This window comes from Borostomias antarcticus, assembly GCF_949987555.1.
Source record: "Borostomias antarcticus genome assembly, chromosome: 25".
In the NCBI taxonomy this organism is placed as follows: Eukaryota; Metazoa; Chordata; class Actinopteri; order Stomiiformes; family Stomiidae; genus Borostomias; species Borostomias antarcticus.
In genome coordinates, this window is record NC_140258.1 from 1,873,341 (window position 1) to 1,896,513 (window position 23,173).

Sequence of the window (23,173 nt, forward strand, 5' to 3'; positions counted from 1 at the left end):
GCGCAAACGATTCAAGAGAGAGCGAACAAAACTCCCATGCAGAGGAATGTCAGATCAAGATCCAGGAACGGGATTGTCTGAAAGGGCGTCGCCTCAGGACCTTGGTTCACATGTCCACACGGAACCCTCTCTCGGGTACTAAAAACATGAGTTATTCCACTAGCGAACATATTGACAAAGTCGCATCTTTAGCAACATGTTCTTCTCATCGCACACACCGCACTGAGGCTTGTCCACTTGTTACAGCAGGATATGTACCTTGCCGCTGTTACGTGTGCATGTTACGCCGTAGTGCCCGTGATGTCACAGACCGGCTAGAACACTGTGACTTGATGGCTAGTCCAGGCGGCCAACTAATTGAAATAAATGTAGACTAGATTTAAATAGATTTAGGCTATTTTCTTTTTGCTTAAGACCCAACGATACCCCTTATTAATACACTCCCACATTCAGAATTAAATAGGAGCGCTTAAAAGGCTGGTCGGATAACAACCGATAGTGTCCGTCACTCAGCGCTGCAGTCGTTAATTGTCCACGTTTTCGATAGAGATGGATAGGCATTATTGGCTAAATGAAATAAAGGTAATCGGTCAGGGTATCATCGTATTATTCCTTATTCCATTATAATTTCAAAACGAATAAACGGTAAATCGACCATAATTCAGTTTTTTGTGTCTAAACCAATAATGGAAACACCTCTTCCAAAATGGCCTTTTTTTGGTTCTCGGCTCGTTCCTTTTATCATTATTCCTTTTGGGACTGAAGAGTGTACCCACAGTTATCCATCACTATATTCATTATTTTGTTTCGAACGGTGAAATTAATAAATGGAATCACGTGGTCTGTTGGTCACGTGGCCCAGTCTAGCGTCACGGGAAGCGAAAAAACGTGTTCAAACATTACAAAATAAAAGTCCATTGCATTGAATGGCCATCTTTCAAGGTTTAATTAACACGCAAGTAGCGTGAATATATATATATATGGATGGATTTAATGTACACACTATTTTATTTAGTTAAAGTGTGAATTAATAGCCTGGAAATAGCAAGTGCTGTTGCCGCGCTGGTCAGTTTACTAAGATGACCAGCAGAAGTCCCTGTTTAGCAGGGGTGTAGTGGTGACTAAATAGCCCACGCGGGTAACTCTGAGTAAAGAAGTGGGTATATGTTACAGTTTTTACATTAGTGGTGTTTAAAGTAAAATTAAATGTTAAATGAGCCTATGAGTTGTCCATATTCTTGCATGAAGATAGGCTACTGACTTGTCAATCTACCGCTATTCAAACAGTGAAGCAAGCAGTGATGCCAACTTAGCGACTTTGTCGCTAGATTTAGCGACTTTCCAGACCCTCCTGGCGACTTATTTCATGAAAAGCGACTAGCGACAAATCTAGCTAGTTTTTCTGGTCATTTGGGGAATTATTGTGTTGACAAGGAAGCAAGCTCAGCTCACGAGTCAGGACGCTCGCCCACACACACCACACGCACTGGGATCCCTCCCGCAACAACCAATCATATTGTCAGAAACGGCTAGTTTACCTAGATACTGGTGACGTTAGATTAAGTTTTAATTAAGCCATGTAGGCTATATTTTTTCCTGTTATTCTTTAGGTTTACAGACCTATGCTGTTTAAAAGAAAAAAGCTAATGTTATACAGCAACAAAAAAACTATTTTGTAAATAAGTCAGTAGTTTGTTCCATGTCCATCATCATCACATGGCTGATGTAGGCTACTAGGGTTGCACTGTAAAAAAAATAAAAAAATAAAATAAAGCTAATGTTATACAGCAACAAAAAAAGAGCAAGTTTGTAAATATGTAAATAGTTCGTTTGTATCCTCTTCCCCCCCCCCCCCCCAGCCAATAGCTACTTCCCTTACTGAAGAGTTGGCAACACTGGAAGCAAGCACAACTTTGCGAGTGAGCCTGTCTTAATTTCTTGCATCGGGTTATGTAGGCTAGGCTACTGGCTAATAATAATATGACATTTTTTAGAACCCACTGTCAAAACCACATATTTGGGATCGATAAATCATTCCTAATGAAATTATTTTGATCACAACTATTTTTGGTGTTGCTTCAATATTGGACGATTATTTATTTTAGATATTCAAAATACTTCTGAGGGCCGGATGGGAAGCTTTGGGGGGCCAGTTGACGATGCCTGCCCTAGAGGTTACATGTCGTTATTCCAAAATGTCTTTATTCCGAAGGTTCGCTATTCCGAAAAGCTGATTTTGAAATCCATAGTCCACTACGGCTTTTGATTATTGAGTTGTTGGTTTAATGCAAATAAAAAATATATCTTTGTTGTGTGTTCAAACCAGCAGGTTTTCATGTGCATCTCGTTGTGGTTTGGCCGCCCTGAGGTGCTTCCCCGTTGGGGTCATCCCTATATTCCCCGGGTCCTATGTCCCCCACCCCAAAAAGGGTTCTATGTTCCCCGGATCCTATGTTCCCCAGGTTTTTTGGGGGGAACATAGGACCCGGGGAACATAGACATGTTCCCTCCCCGTCTAGGAGTGCATTGTCAACATAATAGGCAAGGCAAGTTTATTTATATAGCACGTTTCAGCCACAGGGCAATTCAAGGTGCTTTACATGAGACATTAAAAGCATTAAAACAAAATGCAAGACATTTAAAACTAAAAGCAGGACAAATAGAGTACAGGAATAAAGGTTACAGTGCAGTATACAGATAAACATAACTCCTCTTAGAAAGCAGTTGCAAAAGTCTTCAGGCTCGTTTTAAAAGAACCAAGAGTTGCAGCAGACCTGCAGTTTTCTGGAAGTTTGTTTTTTGAATGATTTTTCACGGTGCCCACCCACATCCATTGTATGACCAAAACGGTGGTAGAGCAATTAACAGACTTTCCCAAAAGTGCTAGTTTTTATCTGAACCATTGTATATGATCATAAGTAACTTTAAAAGAGGAAGGACCGGAAGTCCCTCTTCCATCATCTCAGCTTCTCCCTCGCCCACCCTGCTCTCTCTTCTGCCCTTCCTCTCTTTGTCCATCCTCTGCCCTTGCCTCCGCCCTCCACTCCGCAAGAACAGTCAGATTTACACTTGCATTGGGCCATACTGAGTCATCAGCCAGTACCAGAACAATCATGATTCTCAAGCTGTGACGCACGAAAGCGATGATGATTATGATGATGTATAGAGACTGTCTAATGAAAAAGGTTGCTTAATCGTGATCATACTGTGGTCTAAACATACATGTCATGATGTTGAAGATGGTTACAGAGTTACAAAGTTCACACTTGCTAAATTTTGAACTTGTAAGACATAATCTGTTCAACTCCTCAATGAAAAGTGTAAAAATGCATTTAGACAATTCTACCTTATTTTTGTTGGCACTACTGGATTTGTCAACCCTGGAAATGTAGGTTTAGCGGTTAAAATCAATGTTCCACCTTAAATGTTTACGGCAGCCATTTTGTAAATTCCAAGATGGCCACCACATAGATATCCGGACAAAAACATACATTTTCTGATTCCTTATACAATACCCTTTCCAAAAATGTATAGTTTTGCAAATCCCCCCCAAAATCCAATACATAATTAAAGCTGCTTCGCAGCGATGAGGCGGGGCCAGGCAATTTCCGACAAGTTTAGGAGCAATAAGCGAGAGAATAGGAGGACAACAAGAAAGTTGACATTCCAATGTTCATTTTGTACATTCGTATCGTAAAACATTTGTAAAACATTTTGATGCGTTGTAAGCTCGATTTTGATAATTCAACAATCTGGTCAATGAGTTTGTGAATTACAGTCTGAAGATCCAATGTAGCAAGTTTGGTGTTAATTGATTGAAAAATGTTGGATGAGATATGTTTATTAATTTTTACAGGTTTTGTTTGCTTTTCTTCATAATTGAACATTAACTTCAGCAGCTGTGTACTCAGTCAGTTTCCAATCAATCGATTTAGTCATTGTAATCCTCGGCGGGGGTTGGGTAGGGTTGCCAACAGCGATGTCTCCGATTCGTGGAGCTTGTGTTGGATTATGGGTAACGTAGTTTTCTCTGTATGAAGTGTTGGTTTCAGAGGACAGAATTAAACATATTTTAAAAAATTCAATTTTTGAGATAAAATTCTAAAAAAAAATCATACTACATCTTGGATATGTGGCTAATGTTGTCACTTTTTATGAGGATGATCAGACATTGATTTGGCGAGAATTAATAGGAACTATATACAGAACTGTTAACAGTAAAACTTTTTGCTGTGCTGTGGGCTCAATTTTTCATATTTCAAAAATATGTGAGGATCGTTTGGTAAGGACAGTCTGAAGATACAGTAGATCAATTTTGGTGTCAATTGAACTAAAAATGTGGGAGGAGATAGGTTTGATAGGTTTTAGTTTATGAAGAAATCAGAGTGATGGACTTCAAAATTCCTGCAAGGTCAAAGCGTATGAAAGTTTTGTCTCACTTGGGCCTACATTCACGTGGTGGTTTTACTGTGATGGCACCTATGGCTGATTTGTTATGATTTTTTAAAGTTTTAAACTTAAGACTGTTGCTGTAGCGCCACCTTCAGCTTTATTGACCTACAATGCAGGTTGAGGACTTTGGGTTTAGTACTGGAGCTATGTGCACATTTTTGTGATTTTTTGTCCACAGGAAGTTAGACTTCAGTGGAAGATGGAGAATAATAATAATAAGTAAAACATTTTAATGCATTGTAAGCTCAATTTTGATAATTCAATAATCTGGTCAATGAGTTTGTGAATGACAGTTTGAAGATCCAGTGTAGCAACTTTAGTATTAATTGATTGAAAAATGTGGGTTACAGGTTTTGTTAGCTTTTTTTTTTCATAATTGAACATTAACTTCAGCAGCTGTGTACTCAGTCAGTTGCCAATCAATCAATTTAGTCATTGTAATCCTCGGCGGGGGTTGGGTAGGGTTGCCAACAGCGATGTCTCTGATTCGTGGAGCTTGCGTTGGATTGTGGGTAACGTAGTTTTCTCTGTATGCAGTGTTGGTTTCAGAGGACAGAATTAAACATATTTTTAAAAATTCAATTTTTGAAATAAAATTCTGAAAAAAATCACACTACATCGTGGATATGTGGCCAATGTCGTCACTTTTTATGAGGATGATCAGACATTGATTTGGCGAGAATTAATAGGAACTGTATACAGAACTGTTAACAGTAAAACATTTTGATGTGCTGTGGGCTTAATTTTTCATATTTCAAAAATCTGTGAGGATCGTTTGGTAAGGACAGTCTGAAGATACAGTAGATACATTTTGGTGTCAATTTAACAAAAAATGTGGGAGGAGATAGGTTTGATAGGTTTTACAGTTTATGAAGAAATCAGAGTGATGGACTTCAAAATTCCTGCAAGCTCAAAGCATATGAAAGTTTTGTCTCACTTGGGACTACATTCACGTGGTGGTTTTACAGTGATGGCACCTATGGCTGATTTGTTATGATTTTTTAAAGTTTTAAACTTTAGACTGTTGCTGTAGCGCCACCTTCAGGTTTTTTGACCTACAATGCAGGTTGAGGACTTTGGGTATAGTACTGGAGCTATGTGCAAATTTTGGTGATTTTTTGTCCACGGGAAGTTAGACTTCAGTGGAAGGAGAATAATAATAATAAATATACCTGCAAGCAGGAATGTGGGGGCCAAGCTGTTTAACTGCAAGCAGACAAGGAATCAGCTAGACTGACGTGGTGACATGTTTGACAAGGGTCAAGGATGGGCCCGAGATTTTCGGAAGTCAGACATGGTTGAACGGGATTCGATCTCTGTACCTGCTGCTTGCAAGGCCGACACGCTAACCACTGTGCTACGCAGGCTGTTGCGAAGGTGAACCACCCTAGTCCACAAGGCATGTGAGCCTTCCCTAACCCCGTGTGTCTGAGTCCTGAGCACTTAATTAATATCACCTGGTAGGGTTGCTTCCTCTCGGTAGAGTGAGAGGGGGGGTGTCGTTGTTTAAATTGGCACACAGCGAAAAGTATACATAGCATAGCTCAACTATTTACTTCTTCAGAATCCAGACAATCACGCGAACATTTCCATGTATAAAATGTCCTTCGGTCTTCAGACGTGTAGGAGAGGTGAAGAGTTAGAAACAGTTAGAGATTCTAGAGCGAAGAGAGATTTTCTAGAGCGTGGCTCCATTGATTTCAATGGAGGGGGGGGAGTCATTATTCGAACTGTCACAGAGTGAAAAATATACATCGAAGAGCTTAGCTTTTTTGATTTTATTAATCCCAAGAGTCGTGTGAACGTTTTGATATGTAAAATGTGTATGAGCTGTGAGAATTGGAAGAGGGATGGCAGTTTAGAAAATGTGTGACTTTTTCCAAAATGCGCCTTTCAGCACTCTGAAACTGGTGAAATTGTGCAGAAGACAAAAAGTGTTCCTTTCATTCTGCAATCAAACAAATGAAGTAATAATAAAACCATGGGGTGTTTTGAACTCAGCATGAGCCAGGGAATCCATTGCTACCATAATTTTGAAGATTGGACATACAGTTCAAAAGTAACTGGCATAAACGCAACTCCAACTTTGACACGCTGGTGGCGCTAGAGTGCACGAGATGTCAACATGAGGCTTGGTGACAGATGTCATGAATATGTCCCGAATGAGTGTGCCAAATGTGGTTTTGATAGATTAAAACATTACTGAGATATGACCCCAGTTCCTGTTTTGCAGCTTTTCTGCCAATTTTGATTGGCTGTCACGAGCGAACGCAATAGATAATCAAAAATCCCTGTACATCCTTTGTAGACATTGGTGTATAGATGACATCCACCGATGTCCGTGCAGATTGGTGAAAGTTCCTAGGAGGAGATACATTTTAAGGGTTTTGCACATCATTCAAAATGGCGGAGAAGCCAAGATGGCCACAATGACGTCATAGAGTGCGTTGAATCCGGCTTAAGCCAAGGAATTGAAAGACACCTGAAGTTTGAAAATTGGACTTGCTGAAGAAAAGCTGCATGCATAAATGCACCTCCAACTTTGACACGTTGGTGGCGCTAGAGAGGGTGAGGTGTGGACATGAGACTTGGTGAGGAGGGTCAGGGCACTGTCCCGAATGAGTGTGCCAATTTTCATAACTTTCTACCATAAGCTTCTATGGGCTGCCATAGACTACAATGGCAGAGGAATAAAGAAATAAGAAAAGGTAGAAACTTAGTGGTGGCCTACGCAGCTTCGCTGCTTGGCCCCCAATAATAATAATAATAATATAGGCAAATACAATAGGGTTCCGGCAGCTACGCTGCCTGGCCCCTAATTAAAGCTGCTACGCAGCGATGAGGCGGAGCCAGGCAATTTCCGACAAGTTTAGGAGCAATAAGCGAGAGAATAGGAAGACAACAAGAAAGTTGACATTCCAATGTTCATTTTGTACATTCGTATCGTAAAACATTTCTAAAACATTTTGATGCATTGTAAGCTCGATTTTGATAATTCAACAATCTGGTCAATGAGTTTGTGAATGACAGTCTGAAGATCCAGTGTAGCAAGTTTGGTGTTAATTGATTGAAAAATGTGGGATGAGATATGTTTATTAATTTTTACAGGTTTTGTTTGCTTTTCTTCATAATTGAACATTAACTTCAGCAGCTGTGTACTCAGTCAGTTGCCAATCAATCGATTTAGTCATTGTAATCCTCAGCGGGGGTTGGTTAGGGTTGCGAACAGCGATGTCTCCGATTCGTGGAGCTTGCGTTGGTTTGTGGGTAATGTAGTTTTCTCTGTATGAAGTGTTGGTTTCAGAGGACAGATTTAAACATATTTTTAAAAATTCAATTTTTGAGATAAAATTCTGAAAAAAAATCACACTACATCTTGGATGTACCATGGAGGTAGGTAGGTGGGTAGTCTACACCTACCTCTGTACGGCCGAGGACATCTTGTGGATGGAACACATGAACATTGTTGACCTCTACGTTGGTCTACCGCTGATGAACACAGATACATAGGTGGAGAATAAGGATAGCTGACCATAGCGAACGCCCTGACCTCATCACTTCAAACCTTGTCCTCTGGGAACCCAAGCATGGTAAAGCCACACATGGTGCTCTGAAGACAACATACGTGGATATGATGAAGAAGAATCCTGTCTACAGTGCTGATGAACTAAACTCTGGTAGTTTGGACCAGGATGTGAGGACAGATGTCATCTCAAGAGCTCGAGTTGCCCCAGTGGCCTCGACATGTGGTTGGTAGGTGGGTGGTTGGGTAGATCGGTGTTGGTCGGTCTGTCATTGTGGGGTTATTTGTTATGTATTGTGTCTTGATTGTCCTTGATTGTGTATATCTGTCAGATTGTCCCTTTACTAGCACACCACTAGACGCCATGGGGGTGGTGATCGCGAATGGTGGTCTGACAGATGGAGCTGTGATAGAAGGGACTGGGTCAGATGGACCTGTGACAGACGGGGCTGTGTCAGGTGTCCTCTTCATCAGAGAGTCCGAAGTGCAAGTGTCCGTCCCTTGACAGACTTCTTCCCACTTCTTGCGAAAGAGTCTCTGACGCAGAGAGAGCTCCAGATCTCGTCTCCAGTGGGCCGTGGGCGATCGTGGAACGTCCAGCTCAGATTGTCCCTTTACCACCACACCACTACACACCTTGTTTGTGGATAGGTGGCTAGCGAGGCTGTGTCCTCTACTGGTCCTGGTCATGGAGAGTGGTGGACTGACAGATGGACCTGTGTCAGACAGTGCTGTGTCAGATGGACCTGTTAAAGACAGGGCTGTATCAGGTTCCCTCTTCATCAGAGAGTCCGAGGTGGAAGTGGTCGCTCCTTCACAGACTTCTTCCCACTCCTTACAAATGAGCCTCTGACGCCGAGAGAGCTCCAGATCTCGTCTCCAGTGGGCCGTGGGCAGGGCTGGACTGGCCATGTGGTGTACCGGGCAAATGCCCGGTGGGCCGGACCTACTTGTGGGCCGACCTAAAAAAAAAAAAAAAAAGTTTTTCTTTGGGGGCTAATGGAATATGAAATGGGGGGGACAGGCCATGGGGGGGACAGGCCATGAAAGGAACAGGCCATGGAGGGGACAGGCCATGGAGGGGACAGGCCATGGAGGGGACAGGCCATGGGGGGGACAGGCCATGGAGGGGACAGGCCATGGAGGGGACAGGCCATGGAGGGGACAGGCCATGGAGGGGACAGGCCATGGAGGGGACAGGCCATGGGGGGGACAGGTTCTGGAACAGGGTCAGGCTTAGGGTTGGGGACAGCCACAGCTAAGGGGTCACAGACCGGGACAGGGTCTGCTACAAGTTCTGCTACTACAGGGTCAGGGTCATGTACAGGGTCAGGGTCACCTACTGGGTCAGAGTTGGGGTCAGACGGGGGAGGAACTGGGGTCATATTGGGGTGAGACAGGGGTTGAACTGGGGTCACGGTGGGGTGAGACAGGGGGTGAACTGGGGTCACAGTGGGGTCAGACGAGGGGTGAAGACGGTCCTAAAGGTCACAGAGCAGGGCGGGACGCCTGGTGCAGCCAAGGGTGGAGCAACATTTCCTCCAGCGTGGGCCGACCGGCGGGACACTTGCTCAAACACCTCCTCATCAGGTCCTGACACTCTGGAGAGAGAGAGAGACAGACAGAGAGAGAGAGAAAGAGAGAGAGAGACAGAGAGAGAGAGCAGGCAGAGAGAGAGACCGACAGAGAGAGAGAGAAGTGAGTCAGGATGGAAGGAGTGAGAGAGTATAAGATGGCAGAGAGGGAGAAAGTGTATGTTTTACATCTGGTCTGTGTGTGTGTGTGTGTGTGTGTGTGTGTGTGTGTCTTACCTCCGGACAAGTAATCCACGAAGTAGGGCTCCTTCTTGATGATGTGGTGGCGTGTCTTGAAGGGCAGGTCCCCACACAGCATGTCATACATCATCACGCCGAGCTGCCAGACCGTGTAGGGGACGGCTTCGTAGGCGGCGTGGAGGAACCACTCTGGAGGGGTGTGCAGGCGGGTGCCTGACACACACACACACACACACACACACACGCTCTTAACAGATGTGTCTGATGTGTCTGACAGTAGTGTTCCTAGATAGTGGGATGAATAGAGGAGTGAGTGTGGATCGTACCACTGAGCGTGGATCGTACCACTGAGGGTGGATCGTACCACTGAGCGTGGATCATACCACTGAGTGTGGATCGTACCACTGAGTGTGGATCGTACCACTGAGTGCGGATCGTACCACTGAGCGTGGATCGTACCACTGAGCGTGGATCATACCACTGAGTGTGGATCGTACCACCGAGTGTGGATCGTACCACCGAGTGTGGATCGTACCACCGAGTGTGGATCGTACCACTGAGTTTGGATCGTACCACTGAGTTTGGATCGTACCACTAAAGTCGGTGTAGAGTCCCTCTCGCAGAGCGCAGCCACATCCAAAGTCCACGATCCGAAGCCGTGGCGAACCGGAACCGGAACTGGTCTCAACCAGAATGTTGGCTGTCTTGATGTCTCTATGGAGAACCCCGCTGGAGTGGACCTCGATCTCGGCCAGAACCAGCTGCCTCAGAAGATCCTGGACAGAACCGCAGTTATTGGACGACAGTGAGGAGGGGGAGGGGCTAAATATTTACTCTAATAATAATAGACTGCCTTCTTGATATCAATTCCCTGCGATGAGTGTCGCAAGATATACACCCTTTCTCTTCATCCACACATTACATTACATTACATTACAGTCATTTAGCAGACGCTTTTATCCAAAGCGACTAACAATAATTGCATTTAACGTAGCACACACACACACACACACACACACACTCCGATACCGACCTTGGCCTCGTCCTCCTGCAGGACTCCCCCTCTCTCCTCCACGTTATCGAACAGGTCCACGGAGGGCACGGGTCTCTCCAGGACCAGGAGCAGCTCCTGGTCCAGCTCGTACCAGTCGAGGAGGGCCACGGACGCCCTCCCCCCGCCGCCTGCAGGAGCAGCTGCACCTCCCGAGGAACCAGCCACTGCTCCCCATCCAGGGTCTGGAGCACAGAGACCAGCACGCTCACCCACGTACTACATGCTACATACTACATACTACATGCTACAAACTACATGCTACATACTACATACATACTACATACTACATGCTACATACTACATACTACATGCTACATACTACATGCTACATACTACATTCTATTTACAGCTCAATGACAGCCTGGGGAAGTGCTTTGTACTTTGTAATTCAATAGGCTTTATAGTCTAGGCTACATATTGGAATGAGGTCAAAGGTGAAGAGATTGGGGCGGAGCTCTCACCACGGGAGTACGTCTGACTTTGGCCAGGGGGATGTGTTTGATCGCCACCTACAGGAGGAGATATGCATACACATGCCCTGACTCGCAAGAAAATAACATTAACTATGAAATTATATTATTTTTCTAAGATTCTATGAGTGCTTGTTGGTGAGTGAGTAAGTGAGCGAGAGAGTGAGGCCGTGTCCGAAATGCATACTACCTGCTACATGCTATATAGTAGGCACTATATAGTAGGCATACTACATACTATATAGTACCTACTGTTCCACAAAACGCGTGTATGCGAGAAAATACAGCATGCTACTCGAGTCATCCAGCGGAAGTGACGGGGTACGATACTGTTTACTCCCGCGAAACTGTGGTACAATTATCCGGTGTTTTCTGTGATCATTTTGTGTATTATCCACAAAAATGTAGCCTTTTCCTGGCATGGGATGTGCGGCTGCTGCTGCCGCCAGGAGAAGTCGTGTTAACGCTGCACGGAGAAGAGCCGTCATGAGATCTTCTCGACATGCTTGTAGTTGAGGTAAATATTGAACGTTAGCTTGCTAGCTACGCTAGTTAGCTAGGTTAGTTGATAGCCCCGCATGTGCTGGCTTGGGGCTAGCTATACTGTTACATTTGTTCCAGGGATGTTATATTAAATAGATTCTGAGAGGCAGGTAAGCAAAACAATAAAACTCAACTCATTTTAAAGAGGTGGGTAAACTGAGTTTACCTGGGTTTACTCATCACTACACGCCTGCTTTGTAATGTTTCATTTTAGCTCTACAGATAATGACATCTATCTATTATCATATTGTAAAGACAAGTATATGCCATACGCACAAATGAGTTAAAGTTTGCCCTAATAATATTCCCCCTATAGGCTCACATGGAAGAGAGGTCCTCACCAAGTCAACCTCCACGTCCCTGCTGAGGACCTATTTTGACGGCGCGGACACAAGGAGGGACTTCAGATTGTCAAAATCGACACAGAGGAACCTTGGTGATGGTCAGGAGGATGGGGCAAGACCATGGAGGTGCTAATAATAGCAATAACAATAATAATAATAATTCATTGCATTTAGAGCTTTTCTCAGTACTCACCCTTTACAATGGTCTTGTCATTCACACACAGGTGCTAGTCTTTGGAGGTAACATTACATCAGTCATTTAGCAGACACTTTTGTCCAGCATTACCTTAGTCATTTATTTAGCAGACACTTTTGTGTGTCTGCTAAGTGACTTACAGTAGGCCTAATTGCATTTAACCATTTAAAGGTTGAAGACCTTGATGGTGGCCATGGTCCTGCTGCTGCAGATCATCCCAACCCTGGAGATGGCCTCAGAAAGTGTCTCGCAGCGGCAGCATCAGCACCAGCACAAGCTGCCTGGATCGCAGCTCTTGGTGAGCACGACTACCCCCATCCTGCCATAAGTAGTCAGTCTATCAGTTCATGAGTGTGCTGTGCCTTGTTCCTTATAGACAGCCTTGAGGCTTTAAACACGATCAGTTGGTTATAGGCAGCCTTGAGGCATTTGTTTAAATGTATTTGTATTTAAATGTATGTGTAACACTGTACATAGTAATCAGTTTAAGTATTTTGGGGGGAGACAACAGATCAGCGTTCTCCTGTCAGTACCTTTTGCAAGGAAAGCTAATGATCTGACCAAATATAAACAAGTCAAAAGTATATTTGAAGACCATTGTGTAATAAAAATATCCAAGAAATGTTTATGGTTGTGTTTCTTCCATTATACATGTAAAGGTTACTTCTTGATGTATTAACATTTCAACAAAGTGTAATATCTACACATCAGACACATTGTCTTGATATGTCTACAGGTCATGTACAGTAACTTGGAAGGTCTTAACACAACACGCAGAGCGCTTTGGACATGTAACTCCCTTATCATGTAGTCGTTAGTCAGACACATTAAACAGTGAAGCTTTCATAACCGTCTCTGAATAATTCCAATGAAGCATTGTGAACCAACATGTGTGTTCCGTCTTTTATGCCTAATTGCAAACTACAATGTCCATTAGGAATGTTCTTTTACTCTAATGACTGGTTTTAGGTATAGTGACATTTGTTCTTTGACTGGGAAGACATTACAAGGAATGACACACAAACACCAATTTAATTCAAGAAAATACATTTAATAAAAAATAACAAAAACAATAATGGAACAAGATAAAACAGTTTTTTTTGACTGAGGCTTCTAGAAGCAACATCAGCCGATCCTCCCTCTCCTTAAACAACCCCCTTTCCTCCCTCCACTCAGCCTTCATCTCTGCCTTCTCTCTCCCCCATTCAACATCAGCCGGTCCTCCCTCTGGAGGACGGCCAACTCTTCCCTGTTTACGGGGAAGAGAAACACCACGCTGAAAGGCTTGGAGTAAGTTAACTAACGTATGCATTGTTGTTCAGAAGCAATCCAGCGGCCTGTTTACTTTGGATATTGATTTATGTAGGACCTACATCTTAGAAGCTGGGCTGCAGGGGACGACGGAGACAGCCTGGATAAAGCACGCAGAGAACCTTGTAGCCATGTACAAGGTGATTTTGATCTACAGGCTACATGATAGAAAATATATTGATAGGGACTCGCAGTTTGTATGACACTAGAAAACTGTTATCTAACCTCATAGGACCTAAAGAGCCCCAGAACTGGGGTCAGCACAGAGGTAGGGGAGGCCACAGCCGCTTCGTGGAAGTGGTACGGGGTCTTGGAAGAGGCGATGGGGGCCACCCATGCGGTTACACCGTAAACAGGGAGGAGTTGGCAGTCCTCCAGAGGATCATCGTACCTGGTGTGGTCGTTGGTCCCTGTAATACATCCAGAAGTATTATGGGACAATGAATACTAATATATTAATATATGATATATGAACAGTTGAACTCGTTTAAATCATGGAATGAACAGACAATTGTTTAAACAACTTCAAGTAACGTTAGGCTCGGTGGCTTAGGTTAGCCATTTAACAACTCATCACAATTTCGACATTTCTTAAGCAATCATGGTCATATTACATGGAAATGTTACTCTGTTTGTCTTGATTCTAGCTATAATAACATTTAAGCTATGACATTAATACGTTTTGAGCAAGAGCCGTCTGAACACCTGTAACGTTAGTAGCCTATTAACGTTAGCTGGGCTAGCTAGCTAACGTAACGTCCACCACAGAGATCAATGCAAGCAGCTAGCTATCATGACGTTCTTTTTCGAAATGTCATTTCTACCCCACCTATATACACAAAACTGCATTTGTAGCTCTGTGTCGTTATAACTAAGATATCTGTCCGAAAAAATATTTTTTTCATCGACAAATTAAGTCAATACTTACATTTGAAAACTCCCGCTGCGGTCCCGGAGACCTCTTCGTTCGCCATCTTTTTTTATTTTTCTCACAGCCCAGTGACGTATCACGTCTCGACTTCCGGAACAGTATGCTCTGGACTATGCTACATTTTCGGCCATTTTTTCGCCGATTTCGCCTACTATATAGTACCTACTATATAGTAGGCGAAATACAGTATGCACAGTTTTGATGCAGCATGCTGCATCTCGCCTACTATATAGCAAGTAGTATGCAATTCGGACACGGCCCGAGTGTGTGAGGGAGTGTGTGTGTGAGAGAGTGTGTGTATGTGAGGGAGTGTGTGTGTGTGTGTGTGAGTGTGTGAGGGAGTGTGTGTGAGTGTGTGTGTGTGTGTGTGAGGGAGTGTGTGTGCGTGCGTGCGTGTGAGTGTGTATGTGAGGGAGTGTGTGTGTGAGTGAGTGTATGTGTGTGTGTGTGCGTGCGGGTGAGTGTGTGTGTGAGGGAGTGTGTGTGCGTGTGAGTATGTGTGTGTGTGAGGGAGTGTGTGTGTGTGTGTGTGTGTGAGTCTCACAGGCAGGTTGTCATCTCTGCGGTGTCCTGCGTAGACCGCTCCGAAACCTCCTGTTCCCAGACAGCCCAGCTCCACATACTTCCCCTCAAATACAGCTCATTCACACGCACACGCACACACTCTGTCAAATGTCTATCCATCTATCTCTTCATTTGTCTGTCTGTCTGTCTGTCTATCGTGTGTGTGTCTGTCTAACCTCTGTGGAACGTGAGGGCCGTAGGCAACAGTGAGCAGGCAGGGTGAGCAGTAGGGGGCAGCAGTGAGCAGGCAGGGTGAGCAGTAGGGGGCAGCAGTGAGCAGGCAGGGTGAGCAGTAGGGGGCAGCAGTGAGCAGGCAGGGTGAGCAGTAGGGGGCAGCAGTGAGCAGGCAGGGTGAGCAGTAGGGGGCAGCAGTGAGCAGGCAGGCTGGGTAGGAGGGGGCAGCAGTGAGCAGGCAGGCTGGGCAGTAGGGGGCAGCAGTGAGCAGGCAGGGTGAGCAGTAGGGGGCAGCAGTGAGCAGGCAGGCTGGGCAGTAGGGGGCAGCAGTGAGCAGGCAGGGTGAGCAGTAGGGGGCAGCAGTGAGCAGGCAGGGTGAGCAGTAGGGGGCAGCAGTGAGCAGGCAGGCTGGGCAGTAGGGGGCAGCAGTGAGCAGGCAGGGTGAGCAGTAGGGGGCAGCAGTGAGCAGGCAGGCTGGGCAGTAGGGGGCAGCAGTGAGCAGGCAGGCTGGGCAGTAGGGGGCAGCAGTGAGCAGGCAGGCTGGGTAGTCGGGGGCAGCAGTGAGCAGGCAGGCTGGGCAGTAGGGGGCAGCAGTGAGCAGGCAGGCTGGGTAGTCGGGGGCAGCAGTGAGCAGGCAGGCTGGGCAGTAGGGGGCAGCAGTGAGCAGGCAGGCTGGGTAGGAGGGGGCTGCAGTGAGCAGGCAGGGGGGGTAGGAGGGTCCGTTCTGGTTCTCTTGGGCTGCAGACAGCGCCTCTTCGTCTCATCCTGGGGCGGGGACAGGGAAGACGAAGACATGTCCCCAGGGGACACAGCCAGCAACTCGCTCGAGCCATCTTTCTCCACTTCTACCTCACGACTCCTCGTCTTCCTCTTCACTCCCCCACTCCTCTGGGACAGGGACACGGAGGACGAGGACGCCGTGTCCCCAGAGGACAGAACGATCACCGGCAGCTTGCCTGGGACATCATCCTCTCCCTCACAACTCCTCCTCTTCCTCTTCGCTCCCCCACTCCTCTGGGACACTGAGACGAAGGAGGAGGACGACGACGTGTCCCCAGAGGACAGGATGATCACCTGCTTGCTTGAGCCATCATCCTCTACCTCACGACTCCTCCTCTTCCTCTTCCTCTTCGCTCCCCCACTCCTCTGGGACAGCGAGACGGAGGAGGAGGACGACGCGTCCACAGAGGACAGAACGATCGAGGACAGAACGACATCATCCTCTACCTCACGATTCCTCTTCCGGTCCCCTTGTCCACTCCTCTGGGAGTGGGAGACCGAGGGGGTCCAGGACAGGGGTCCTGTCCAGGACACGCCAACTTGGTCTTCTACCTCACGAGTCCTCCTCTTCCCCTCCCCTCCCCCACTCCTCACCAGGCTACCCCTGCTCCTCTTTCCCCTCCTCCTCTCCTCTCTCTCCAAGCACAGGTTGCTGGGTCCCTCGCCCACATCTTCCTCATAGGCCAGACGGTGTGTGTTGTGGGAGGAGCCTAAGGGAATGTCACACCACATCATTTTATCTCAATGTGAAAACTTTGGCTGATATTGCTATTGAGTGTTTTATAAGCTCATATGGGTTGGGCACCATGAATGCTGTAGGACACTTACTGTAAATAAACATCAATCAATTAATTAAATGTTGCTGCCCATCCATAAAACACTAATTATAAAGCAGTTCAGTATTTAATGTTACTATATTACTATGTAGTTAAGTACATAGCGGTACCTGGTCAGGGCCACACCCCTCTGGCTCAGCGGTACCTGGTCAGGGCCACACCCCTCTGGCTCAGCGGTACCTGGTCAGTGCCACACCCCTCTGGCTCAGCGGTACCTGGTCAGGGCCACACCCCTCTGGCTCAGCGGTACCTGGTCAGTGCCACACCCCTCTGGCTCAGCGGTACTTGGTCAGGGCCACACCCCTCTGGCTCAGCGGTACTTGGTCAGGGCCACGCCCCTCTGAATGGAGCTACCTGGTCAAGGCCACGCCCCTCTGGGTGGAGGTACCTGGTCAGGGCCACGCCCCTCTGGGTGGAGCTACCTGGTCAGGGCCACGCCCTTCTGGGCGGAGATACCTGGTCAGGCCACGCCCCTCTGGGCGGTGCTACCTGGTCAGGGCCACGCCCCTCTGGGCGGTGGTGTCTGTTCCTGTGTACAGCTGCACGTCCTGGATGCACCCGACCTGGCGTTCCTGCACTCTCCAAACGTGATCAGTGGGGCAGTGGCGCCCCCATGAGGTCTCTCCCATTTGCCCCGCCCACCGCTCCTGCAGCAGCCAATCAATGAGCCGGACGGTGGCGTCCTCGCTGTGCCAGGCTGGTCTATCGCTTCCTCCAGGACTTCAGCCTCTCCATCCACTCCTTGTGGCTCTTAGTTTTGTGCTCATCTAAAAATAACATGGAAATAATAAGAATAACAATACAACTATGCAACACAGTGTACACATGGAGTACACAAGAAAGTACAAGCTTTTAGTTTGGATAAGGAGCATTTTGGCAGGGGCAGTCCAATTTCGAACCCCTGCCAAAATGCTCCCTGTTCAAACTACAAGCTTGTGTTCTCTAGGGTAGCATCCAGGCACCTGAAGATGTCACCTGAATAAGTTTGAGGTGTGTGAGACTTGGCAAAACCAGGCCAGGTCAAGCCTGGCTTATGTGCGTTGGCTGGCTTGTTTCTGTTCAGGACTGGTAGGACGGAAGCTAGTCACGCCACTGAAATAGCTGTGAATTGAAATGACATGAAATAATGTCTGATAAATTAAGATAGGTCTTGTCGCCTGGACACATCAGTTCCAATGCTTCCAATGCTAATCCAGCACAATAAGAGTGAGATAGCTAGTTAGCTCATGGGCTCACAACAACTAGCAGCAGCTTCCATAACATTAATGGTAGCGGTCAGTGGCTAAAGCAGTTACACTGATGATTCCTGTAACTTGAGCTATTTGCTGCAATTGGTTCAACTTCTGTTTCTGGACAAAGGTAAGGGATAAACCCAGATAACACAAGGCTAGCGGACCTACAGCGGGTCTCTGATGGACGAGTTGGTCGACCACCGGCGGGGGGCGGAGCAGTTCCCCTCAGGGGGTCGTCCTGGGGGTTGGCCAGGGGCGGAGCAGTTCCCCTCCGGGGGTCGTCCTGGGGGTTGGCCAGGGGCGGAGCAGTTCCCCTCCGGGGGTCGTCCTGGGGGTTGGCCAGGGGTGGAGCAGTTTGACTCAGGGGGTCGTCCTGGGGGTTGGCCAGGGGTGGAGCAGTTCGACTCAGGGGGTCGTCCTTGGACTGGCCAGGGGTGGAGCAGTTCCCCTCCGGGGGTCGTCCTTGGACTGGCCAGGGGTGGAGCAGTTCCCCTCCGGGGGTCGTCCTTGGACTGGCCAGGGGTGGAGCAGTTCGACTCAGGGGGTCGTCCTTGGACTGGCCAGGGGCGGAGCAGTTCGACTCAGGGGGTCGTCCTTGGACTGGCCAGGGGTGGAGCAGTTCGACTCAGGGGGTCGTCCTTGGACTGGCCAGGGGCGGAGCAGTTCGACTCAGGGGGTCGTCCTTGGACTGGCTTCTGAAATGGTTTGAAAGACTGTTGTCCAAAACTCAGATAACTAGGGACATGAAGGAGTGAGGCAGGTGCACTTTTATGATCATTTTTATTTGTATTTTATTCATCACATGTAGAGTTACTTTAATAAAACTTTAACTTAAATGGTCTATAACACACAACATCAAATGTTCACGTAGCAGGCTCCTCTCGCCCCCCAAGCTCTCCTGGTTTGTGGGTAGTTGAGTCTTTCGGCAGGCCTGACTGGTGACTCGGTTCAGGTGTGCCTGATCAGCTCATCAGATCACTCAGCTCCCAATCCCCCAGCGTGAGGGGTAATGGGATCTGTAGTTCTAGTCAGGGCCGTTGCTAGGAATTCTGGGCCCCCTTAAAGAATATTGGTGTGGGCCCCCACCCCTCCAACTTTTCGTCACCACTTTTTTCAACCCCTTTTTATTTTTTTATTATGTATCATTTTGTATTTATTTTTCTGTTTCTCTGTTCTTTTTCAAATTAACCTCTCCATAGATACTGGGTATAATTATATACATAAATTATGCATTGTGTCTTATCTGTGCTTGGACTGTCCCTGTCATGCAGTTTCATGACTGGAACTCTGAGCCTCTTCACTCTCTGTTTCTGACTGGCTAGGACCTGGCTCTGTAGACAGGAAGAACAGAACAGTGTCTTCTTAAGACTTGGGAATAAATCTATGTAGCACTAGATAGAGTTTTCAGGAAGCTGGCTAGGCGGCTGTTGATTGGCTAATAAACGCCTCTTATTTAAAGAGCAAATACCCTCTCTAAAATAAAATAAAAAATAAACTGAACAAATCAGCATTTAAACTGAAATCAATTCTATGAATTTCTATGAATTAACACCACTATTTATTTAGTTATTAACCATTAATTTCTTTATGTAGTGTAACTGTTTCATATGTAGGCTATCTTAACCTGGATTACATCTACATGTTGCTATTCAGTAAATTAGTTCAGTAATAAGTTTAACTAGCCAACCAGTGTCTACCTCACTCACTCACCGTCTTAAGCATCTTCTGGGGGCTGGGGGTGGGTGTCTAGATCAGACGAGGCCACAGCTGATTCTGTGAGTAGCAGGACATAAAGGTTTTACAAAGAAATCAACTCTATATGAATTTCTATTAATTTACTTAACACTATTTATTTATTTATTGGCCATGAATTTCTTTATGTAATGTAACTGTTTCATATGTAGGCTATCTTAACCTGGGTTAACTTACATCTACATTTTGCTATTCATAGCAGTACAGTAGTTTAGTAATAAGTTTAATAGCCAACCAGTGTCTACCAGTCACTCACTCACCATCTAAAGCATCTTCTGGGGGCTGGAGGTGGGTGTCTAGATCAGAGGGGCCACAGCTGATTCTGTGCACATAAAGGTTTTAAGAAGACATGTCAACAGGACCGGCTAGCTAGCATAGCACATTATAATGTAAGCATTCATAAGAATGGAAACATGTGTCCTGGCTGCTGCTACTGGATTTGTATTAGATTTAATATTAGAACTGTAGTAGCTGTCTAGTTAATGGTAGCTAACGTTATCTAGCAGCTAGCTTACCAGAACAGTAGTTGGCTGGTTGCTAGAACTGTAGCTAGCTGTCTAGTTAATGGTAGCTAACGTTATCTAGCAGCTAGCTTACCAGAACAGTAGTTGGCTGGTTGCTAGAACTGTAGCTAGCTGTCTAGTTAATGGTAGCTAACGTTATCTAGCAGCTAGCTAACCAGATCGAGTTGTTACCAGAATGTAAGCTTACTAGTGTTAGCTACCTAGCTTAGCACTTTCTAACACACTAGGCTAACGGCTCTCGTTGTCATAGTTCATGTGAGACCGCGGGCAACTGACAGACTGTCTCAGCTAGCAACACAGCTACTCTCACCTTTCTTGCGGAAAAAATTGCTTAAATTGCCCGGATTTATGTATGGGCATGATGTTTATGATTTATCGTTAGGCTATTAGTGCTAGTATTTGACACCCAGCCGGTATAGTGACGTTAATGTCAAAAGAGGTGAGACTTGCCAGCGTGAACCATGGCATGGACCAAACCATTTAAGAAGGGGGATATTGCTCAGGAAATTAAACGTTTTTTCATCTGTATTGCATTATTTGTGGCTTAATTTGAATTCTGATGCAGCATTAGTGACTGATCTACATGCAGAATAATTTCATCATAGGAAGAGGGACCTCTTGTTTTTTTTGTGGGCCCTGCTTGCTTGTGGGCCCTTATAATCATCATCACCTTTCACCGCTCAACAACGGCCCTGGTTCTAGTGCTCAGGCATCCATTTTCTGTCTCTGCTCCTGCTGATGTCACACAGGGAAAAGGGGAGCTCAGGCCATGGATGTATTAATTAAACTGGATACAGCCACTCCATTCACTGGCCGCTATCAACAATGAAGCCCTATTGAACCGCGCCATCTTGGCAAATTTGTAGTCATTTGACTATTTCCGGTGACTTTTGACTTGCGCAGTTGTGCTTTTCTGGCCTTCCGGTGACTTTTGACTTGCGCAGTTAAGCTTCTCTGGCCGACGCGCGTCCACGAAAAAGTTCACATTTATCTGATATGTAGACACGCGTTCCCGGCTCTCTCGGCTGTCCCCGCTTTGATTTAGCAATGAAAACCGGCTTGCATATTAACCTGTTTTTGTCAAATATATCAATTGGAGAAATTATTTTTTGATCCTGGCATCTTAGTTTTAACAGGTTAAATATAATTGAACATGTTTTGTTTGCTAGTAGATGGTATTCATTCCGTTCGCGATAACGTTATTGCAGCCAGGCTAAATTCCTCCAGGGAGCCAGTGACCGGCGAGTTGAAGAGCTTCACTCCCCGCCAGCAGGAGCATTGGCCGCGGCTACCGCATCTCGGAAAACCCGCTGAGTTCGTGGCTGCTATTTCACACTCGCCCTTGATCAATCCCAATACCGATCCATGGTAATAATGAATCAATCGTTCAGATCGGCAGTGCTGCATGCATGTTACAACATCATTGTTACCTTTATTAACATAACCATAGCCTACATTTATCTCTCTAACGTTAGGCTATCCATCTTACACCAGTCGGCCATTCGATAGCTGGAAGCGGTCAACGCCAACGTTGACTGAAAACACCCAAACTCAGTGTATCGTTTCATCTTCATGCTACACATCAACTCCTTTACATTGTATGTGAATAAATTCCTGTTATTCTAAAAATATCCCATTTCTGTCCATTCTTGGAAAAGGCTAATAATTGCTGTCAAAAGATCACTCCAGTTTATCACCGTATCCCACTACCATTTCAGCTATGCACAGGAGGTTGTCTTGTGGTCATTTTCATTAAAAAATGATTAGCCTGATCAGTTTGTTGTATGTATTAAGCCCTTTGGCTTGGCTCAGGCTGACGGCCTGGGGCGGAGCAGTTCCCCTCCGGGGGTCGTCCTGGGGGTTGGCCAGGGGTGGAGCAGTTCGACTCAGGGGGTCGTCCTTGGACTGGCCAGGGGTGGAGCAGTTCGACTCAGGGGGTCGTCCTTGGACTGGCCAGGGGTGGAGCAGTTCGACTCAGGGGGTCGTCCTTGGACTGGCCAGGGGCGGAGCAGTTCGACTCAGGGGGTCGTCCTTGGACTGGCCAGGGGCGGAGCAGTTCGACTCAGGGGGTCGTCCTTGGACTGGCCAGGGGTGGAGCAGTTCGACTCAGGGGGTCGTCCTTGGACTGGCCAGGGGCGGAGCAGTTCGACTCAGGGGGTCGTCCTTGGACTGGCCAGGGGCGGAGCAGTTCGACTCAGGGGGTCGTCCTTGGACTGGCTTCTGAAATGGTTTGAAAGACTGTTGTCCAAAACTCAGATAACTAGGGACATGAAGGAGTGAGGCAGGTGCACTTTTATGATCATTTTTATTTGTATTTTATTCATCACATGTAGAGTTACTTTAATAAAACTTTAACTTAAATGGTCTATAACACACAACATCAAATGTTCACGTAGCAGGCTCCTCTCGCCCCCCAAGCTCTCCTGGTTTGTGGGTAGTTGAGTCTTTCGGCAGGCCTGACTGGTGACTCGGTTCAGGTGTGCCTGATCAGCTCATCAGATCACTCAGCTCCCAATCCCCCAGCGTGAGGGGTAATGGGATCTGTAGTTCTAGTCAGGGCCGTTGCTAGGAATTCTGGGCCCCCTTAAAGAATATTGGTGTGGGCCCCCACCCCTCCAACTTTTCGTCACCACTTTTTTCAACCCCTTTTTTTTTATTTTTTTATTTTTTTATTATGTATCATTTTGTATTTATTTTTCTGTTTCTCTATGT